The following is a 9,189-nucleotide window of genomic DNA, read 5'->3' on the forward strand; positions in this document are numbered from 1 at the left end:
TTGAGCTATCTAAGAAACAGCATGTGTCAAGCATCAATAATGCTTCATGAGCCGAGTAACTCAGAATATCAACATAAGAGTTTGTAATTGCACAAACTATGATGTAAACCATTTTTGTAGCCGACACAAGGTAAATCTTGAAAGATCTAGAGATAAGAACGAATCTTTTACATTTCCTATGTAATCTGCATGTAGCAAATTAGAAAATTGGAAAGGCATGCAACCAATCAACAAAAGGCAAGTATTGAGCGGGAAATTGAGATTCAATGTGGATCGTAGATCCATATCTAACCCTAAGCCTTCGAAGTCTTTTTAAGGAAGATGAAACTCTCACTGTAATAGAGATGAAAAGAAGGAGAACTGTGTTAAGGGAAAAACATAGTGGAATTCAATGAAAGAAGACATAGAGAGTAAGAGCAGCAATTTGATATTCAATTGATCAGAAAAAAGTAAAGGAGACAAACAGAAATCAGATCTCAAAGGATCAAAATCAGAGAGAGAGCCAGAACAAGTGCCTGCATTCAGCAATCAAGGATTGCAAACTATCAGGTTTATAATACCAAATACTCTCTTACCATTGTATTAGAAAGGAAATCCTATGTAGATAGGTTGGCTTAATAGTTGTTTGTAGATCCTTATCAAAAGGTGATTAAATCCTTTAACAGGGTGACACTTCATGTTAAGTGTTTGTAAATCCTTTAACCAGGTCACTATTGACACAGTGTAAGGCCTTTAACAGGGCAGACCATCAGAAGTGGTTGAACAATATTACTGTAGTGATTTTTGTGGGTATCATCCCCACCCCAGTTTTACCTTCTTATTTCTAGAGGGTTTCTGGGTTACCAAATTTCAGTGTTATGTGTTGTTGATGCATGTCTTAGTTTCACATTTACTTGATGTGTCAACATGCATGCAATTTACTTTCAGTTAAAAGTTTTATTGGTTAAAGTGTGATACTTCTGATTCACCCTCCCCCCCCCCTCTCATAAGTATTCTTTCCATATTTGAATATTCCAACATAGCTATGTCTCTGAATGGACATGGGCAAACATAATCAGAAGTGCCCCTTATCAAGAAGATGACTATGACATAGACATTCATAATCCTATGTGTTCAACTAATTATGAACGTGTTTTTGATTTAGTTGTTCTAGGTGAGTTTCTACAAACATGTTTCATTTTTATATTTATTTGTGTTCATATTTATTTATTTACAATTTTTATTATTTTTGTACATTTTTAGGTTACATCTTTCTTGTGAATGTAGATCCTCAAAATGTGGAAGGTGTGGATTATTATTTACTTAGATGCACAAAAGTGAAAATCAAGTTGATTGAACCATGTACTGATGATAACTAGTCATATCTAAATGGTTCAGTTGTTATAGAAGGTATAGATTATTTTCTTATGAGATGTATACAACTAATTAGAGAGAGAGAGAGAGAGAGAGAGAGAGAGAGAGAGAGAGAGATTAATTGTAAATAATTATTTATTTTCTATATTATCAAGAATACTAAATGAAATATAAATCTTATTTTTTAGGCATCTATCATCAGCAAAGGAAAATTAACCACAATGGTGTTCAATTCATTGAATAGATGCCTGGCCAAAAAAATTTGCATTGCAACAACTTGGTTTTAGCCACAAAGATTTAGTTTGACACTATGACAAAAAAAGGACATAGCAAACCAAAGTGGAGGTTATATATTGAGGAACATGAAAAGTTGTTGGAGATTATTAAAGATAAAGAGAATCTTGACCATATATATCAACAACTTTCTGATTGATAGACAAGTTTAATAATTCATAAAAATATTTCAAATTTATATATACATAAATTGTTTTTCAATAGTTATACATGTTTTTTTTTTTCAATGTTTATACACTTTTATAAAACACCTAGAAAATGATGTAAGATGTATTTTCATTCATTTATAGAACATGTAAATTTATTAAATATTACCAATTATCTAAAAAATAATGTATTTATTTCTATTTACATTTACATTTGCTATACACTTCTACAACACACCTAGAAAATTACATAACACATATTTTCATTAATTTATAAAACACATAAATTTATTACACATTAACAATTATTTAAATAAAAATGTAGGAGATATTTCAAAAACATGTTTCCACATTTACCTAGAAGATATTCTATAAATGTAAATATTAAATATATCAATTACATATTAACATGGTCACATAACTCATGAAAAAATCATATATGTCAACTATAAATGTAAATGGTCACATATCTCATGAAAAATAAAATATGTCAACTATAAATGTAAATGGTCACATAACTCATCAAAATATCATATATGTCTACTATAAATGCAAATGGTTAGATAACTCATGCTAATATGAAAAATGTCAAATATGAGTGTGTTGTAAATGTAAAATGTCTGATAGCTATAAATCTAAATGATTTATCATTGTAAAACAATATCAACAATCATGTATATGACATATATGACTATCAAAGATGATCATGTCATGCTCCATGATGTGATTGATTGAGATGAGATCTCAAACCTTGTGTCTGGTATAAGAGCATATGTATCATGAGCATGTGTATAAATTCAATAAATAATAACATAAGTACAATTAAATTTATCTATGACTCACGATGACTAGGGTTGATAGTTGTCTCTGCATCTCCACCCTCACGAGTTGCAAATGCAGTCTGTATGTAATAGAAGAAACAAATTTGTCACAAGTTATATACTTTACTAAAGTTTTAAATATAAGATCTGTAGGTCCAATCAAATAAACATGTTTGTAAAGTTTTACCTATGTCTCCTATTGCACAGGATGCATAGGTGTTTGCAAGTCCCCATATGCCATTGTCATCACAATTATATGCCTACCTATCTCACTCAAGTCTGTATAACTAAAGGTCATATCTCCAATGTCAAGTGTAGGATTCGTGTGCATATATATGAACAATGAACATTGTGTTGGGTAATAACCTACCTCGATAGGGGGGGCTACATCCTCCTTAACTGTGGTCTGTGGTGGAGCTGTGGTTACAACATCATGTATGTCTTCCTACCCTTGACCACCCTATGCCTTCAATGTACCTTTGATGACACTGCTCACATATGATGGCACCATACTAAGTGGTTATCTAATCAACAACTGAATAGCTCAATAGACTAAAAGTAGATTAGTGCCCTCAAGTGGTCCACTAAAGACTCCATAGAGACATCTACTAGAGATGGGATATCAACCTCCTGATACATATCATCACTTAAAGATCATGTAGCGGTATGACCACCTATAGATACAAATTTTGACCATGTCATGTATCTATGCACTTAGTCAAAAGACATCTCATGCACCTAGGTAGAAATAGTGGCAATCCACTCATATGCATCTCTACGTGTATCATCTACCACTCTATCTCTAGCTATAGCTAACTCCAAATGTTTTGGTATCATGAAAAGGTTTAGACTAATCAATACCCATTTATTAATGAGTGTAGGAGCATCTGGGTGTCTAAATTTATCTGAGCACCTATCCTAGCCCTACCCAACATGCCCAGGGATATTAGTGTAATCAACCTCTCAATATAGATGAAATTCTACAAACAATGTTTTGTATAAATATAAGGGGAACTCATCCTTTTGGGGCTACATGTGATGTGTAGCCAACCAATGAGGATACATGAAAGGTGCCACCAATGGATCAGTACACCTCATAGCATGGTACCCTTTGACCTTTTTCAATGGTCAATAATGTGGGAACATGCTCTTCACACTCTCTACTGAGACCATCTCATATATCTCCCTCCATTCCAAACAACAATTGACACAATGGGATAGAGTTCTATAAAATGTGTCCAAACGAACACTATCATAAGACTTAAAACTCTCGATAGTGTGCATCATGCTAATCACCTCATCTTTAATCACAATCACCTTATCCCTATGTTGTAGGGTAGGTGAAGCCTATAGAATATGATCAATCATATGAAGTGTGCTCTGTAAGCATTGAATAGTATCACTAAATAATCTCTCCCTATATTGGGTACTAGTAGTTGATTTATGGGATGAACCACTATGAAGATGACCATGTCCACTGGCCTCTCTAGAATCACTACCCCATGATGTCATAATGATGAAAGATATAAACAAACAAAACTAGATAGATGATAATAGAGATCTGCATATGCATGCATATACATATATAAATAGATTATTATATAAACTAATTGAATCAAAACACACTAAATGAATATTGCTAAACAAACCTATTGGACAACATATAAAGAAATGTTAACTACATTAATTTTTTTCTATAATAGGTATAAATTAAGTTTAGATAACAAGTTTAGGGATTATGGGTTAGAGAGTAGTTTAGGGTTTAGAAAGATGGGGTCTAGGAGTTAGAGAGAGACAAAGGGTTAAAAGCTTGAGATCTAGAAAGAGGGAGATGAGGCTAGGGTTGAGAGAGATAAGTTATGTAAATTTGAGAGAGGGAAGTTTAGGAACTATGGGGTTAGAGAGTGGTTTAGGGTTTAGAGAGATATGGTTCAGGACTTAGAGAGTGGTCTAGAGTTTAAAGAGATGGGGTTTAGGAGTTAGAGAGTAGTTTACGATTTAGAGAGATGGGGTTTAGGACTTAGAGAGAATTTTAGGGTTTAAAGAGATGGGTTTTAGGAGTTAAACAGTGGTTTAGGGTTTATAGAGATGGGATTTATGAGTTATAGAGTAGTTTAGGGTTTAGAGAGATGGGGTCTAAGAGTTAGAGAGAGACAAAGGGTTAAAATTTTGAGATCTAGAAAGAGAGAGATGAGGCTAGGGTTGGGAGAGATAAGTTATGTAAATTCTAGAGAAAGAAAGATGTTTAGGAATTATGGGGTTAGAGAGAGGTTTAGGGTTTAGAGAGATATAGTTTAGGACTTAGAGAGTGGTTTAGGAGTTAGAGAGTAGTTTAGGGTTTAAAGATGGGGTTTAGGAATTAGAGAGTGATTTAGGGTTTAAAGAGATGGATTTAGGAGTTAGAGAGCAGTTTAGGGTTTAGAGAGATGGGGTTTACAAGTTATAGAGAAGTTTATAGTTTATAGAGATGGGGTCTAGGAGTTAGAGAGAGACAAAGGGCTAAAAGTTTGAGATCTAGAAAGAGAGAGATGAGGTTAGGGTTAGGAGAGATGAAGTTATGTAAGCTCTACAAAGAAAGAGAAGTTTAGGGATTATGGGTTTAGGAAGAAATTGAGGGTTTAGAGAGATGTGATTTAGGACTTAGAAAGAGTTTTAGCATTTAAAGAGATGGGGTTTAGGAGTTAGGGAGCAGTTTGGGGTTTAAATAGATAAGGTTTAGGATTTAGAGAGAAATTTAGGGTATAAAGAGATGGGGTTTAGGAGTTAGAGAATGGTTTAGGGTTTAGAGAGATGGGGTTTATGAGTTATAGAGTGGTTTAGGGTTTAGAGAGGTGGGTCTAAGAGTTAGAGAGAGACAAAGGGTTAAAAGTTTGAGATCTAGAAAGAGAGAGATGAGGCTAGGGTTGGGAGAGATAAGTTATGTAAATTCTAGAGAAAAAGAGAAGTTTAGGAATTATGGGATTAGATAGAGGTTTAGGATTTAGAGAGATGTGGTTTAGGACTTAGAGAGTAGTTTAGGGTTTAAAGAGATGGAGTTTAGGAGTTAGAGAGCAGTTTAGGGTTTAGAGAGATGGGGTTTAGGACTTAGAGAGTGATTAAGGGTTTAAAGAGATGGGGTTTAGGAGTTACAGAGTAGTTTAGGGTTTAGAGAGATGGGATTTACAAGTTACAGAGCAGTTTAGGGTTTAGAGATGGGTTCTAAGAGTTAGAGAGAGATAAAGGGTTAAAAGTTTGAGATCTAGAAAGAGAGAGGTGAGGCTAAGGTTGAGAGAGATAATTTATGTAAATTCTAGAGAAAGAGAGAAGTTTAGGAATTATGGGGTTAGAGAGAGGTTTAGGGTTTAGAGAGATGAGGTTTAGGACTTAGAGAGTGGTTTAAGGTCTAAAGAGATGGGGTTTAGGAGCTAGAGGGTAGTTTAGGGTTTAGAGAGATGGGTTTTAGGACTTAGAGAGTGGTTTAGGGTTTAAAGAGATGGGGTTTAGGAGTTAGAGAGTGGTTTAGGGTTTAGAGAGATGTGGTTTCAAGTTATATAGCAGTTTAGGGTTTAGAGAGATGGGATCTAGGAGTTAGAGAGAGACAAATGGTTAAAAGTTTGAGATCTAGAAAGAGAGATGAGGTTAGGGTTGGGAGAGATGAAGTTATGTAAGTTCTACAAAGAGAGAGAAGTTTAGGGATTATGGGGTTAGAGAGTGGTTTAGGGTTTAGAGAGATGCAATTTAGGACTTAGAGAGTGGTTTATGGTTTAAAGAGATGGAGTTTAGGAGTTAAAGAGCAGATTAGGGTTTAGAGAGATGAGGTTTAGGACTTAAAGAGTGATTTAGGGTTTAAAGAGATGGGGTTTAGGAGATAAAGAGTGGTTTAGGATTTAGAGAGATGGGTTTATGAGTTACAGAGCAGTTTAGGGTTTAGAGAGATGGGGTCTAGGAGTCAGAGATAGACAAAGGGTTAAAAGTTTGAGATCTAGAAAGAAAGAGATAAGGTTAGGGTTGGGAGAGATGAAGTTATGTAAGTTCTACAAAGAGAGAAGTTTAGGGATTATGGAGTCAGAGAGCAGTTTAGGGTTTAGAGAGATGGGGTATAGGACTTAGAGAAAGATAGAGGGTTACAAGTTTTAGATCTAAAGAGAGAGGGTTTAACATTTAGGGTTTAGGTCAACATATTTGAATTTAACATTCAATATAGGAGTTAGAGTCTAATTTTTTTTAATGCAAGAGTTTTAGTTCAAGTTTGATTAGGTTTAATGTTGTGGTTTAATTACATTCAATGTTAGGTTTTGCACATGCCAATAAATTATAAGGTTCAATGTTAAGGTTTCAATTAGAATTTATTTGTGTCCACGGTAAGAGGTAAAGTTTGATTTAGTTCAATCTAATGGTTTTAGTTACCAGTTTATAGGAATTTGTAAACTTTTACCTTTAGAACAATTTATAATGATTTCTAATAAAAACATTTAAATTCTCTAATATTATATCTAAATAATTTTCTATATTTAATAATTCTTTTCTATTATTTTCTAAATTTTCTGACTGTTTTAATATTTTCTAAATTTTCTAATATTGTCTGTATAATTTATAACTATTTTCTATAAATAATGTTTTACAATTAATCTAATTTCTCTAATAATGTATAAATTTTACTAAATTTCAATACTTTTTTAAAACTTTATCTAATAATACAGTACTTAAAACATAAATCTATAATAATAATAATAATAAATTGAATAGTTTAAAATAATGTACATTAAAAATACATATTAAAAACCATATTTTTACCTAAGGAAACATAAAATAAAACTCAAAACATATTAAAAATTGGGGGAAAATGTTGACATGCCTAATCCGACCCACTCTCCACTTCTAGCAAGCTTGTATGATGCAAATGACTACCAGATTTGTCTTTTTGTGGCTTATATAATTTTGGTGTTCCTGTCAAATCGGAGGTCCAACTAGCCCTAATCTGGTCGGATCCATATGGATGTGTACATACCACTTGGCAATTACTCAACACCACTTGGTTTCAATCAGATTCAGTCCTGCTAGATTGATAAAGTTAGCCCCAAAGGTAACATAGATATGTTCTTTCACCCCATTATCTCAACACTTCTAACTATGGATGGTAGCTTGTAGTTGATGACAACTCTATTCCCACTAGCCTAAATAACTCCATGTAAAAAGTACTAAGGAAACAACTATCTCTATCACTTACTATATTCCGTGGGAGACCACGTAAATGGAAAACTTCGTGGAAGAAGAACTTTGCCACTTGAGATGGTTGGTATCTAGAGGAAATGGAAAATAAATGGGCATATTTGGTTAAATTATCAACAATGACAAAAATGCAATCCTTTGCCTAAACATTGGGTAGCCCAGTGATGAAATCCAATGAAATACTTTCCCACTTCTGATCAAGGATTAGCAATGGTTGGAGAAGTCTTTCTGGTAGGGTGTGCTTAGATTTTTTTTGCTAGAAGGTAGAGCATTTATGTACATACTGCAAGATGTCATTCTTGAGGCCCTTCCATGTAAATCATTCTCAGATCTGCCTATAGGCTTTTAGGTATCCAGGGTGTCTAGCCAAAGGTGAATCATGCATCTCCTTTAGAATTATGTCCTTCATTTTGAACTTGAGGACTAGAATGATCCTGCCCTTGTAGTATATATCATCTACCACCTTATACATATCATCTTGTACTTGACCATCCATCAAATGATAGGCAAATGTGTTCTCAGAGTATTCAACCAATAGGTGTTCCTTCCAGTATACTAAAATTTGAGACAAAGAGCATATTGCAAGCTTTTTTGACATACCATCGGCCACTACATTATTTTTTCCCTTCACATACTCAATATCAAAGTCAAATGCTTGGATTTTTCTCACCCACTTCTATTGTCGTTCATTTAAATCTCTCCACTCTAAAAAATATCTTAGGTTATTTTGATATATCCCCACCACAAATTTTGCTCCAACGAGATACTATCGAAACTTAGTGAATGCATGATGGTGAGCATCTCTTTTTCATAGATGGAGTAAAGTCATTTTGATCCTAGGAGCTTTCAACTCTTGAATGCAAAGGGGTGATGACCCTGCATTAGTATTGCCCCAATACCTTCTCATAATGCATCATAATCCAAGATGAAGGGTTTATTGAAATCAAGTAATGTCAACATCAGACATGAACTCATGACTTCCTTCAACTTGTCAAAGATGTGTTGTGCCTTCACATACCAACAGAAAGATCCTTTTTTTGTCAGATCTGTCAGTGGTGCACTAAGTTGTGAGAACCGCTTCATGAACCTTCTATAATAACTGCATAGTCTAAGGAATCCATGTAGATTAGAGAGTCTTTTGTGACAGCTAATCCAAGATTGCTTGAACCTTTTCCTGGTTTACCTAAACCCCTTTAGCACTGATTATGTGCCTTGGTTATAATATTTGTGTCATTCCAAACTTGCATTTAGACCTCTTGGAAAATAGTGATTGTGACTCCATGATCTCGACCACTTCATCCAAATGCCTCAAATGTTCTTCCCATGTCTTACAATAAATAAGTATGTCTTAAAAAAACACCAGTAGG

Source organism: Cupressus sempervirens, chromosome 7, assembly GCF_028749045.1.
Source record: "Cupressus sempervirens isolate cs-2001-9-10 chromosome 7, ASM2874904v1, whole genome shotgun sequence".
NCBI lineage: Eukaryota > Viridiplantae > Streptophyta > Pinopsida > Cupressales > Cupressaceae > Cupressus > Cupressus sempervirens.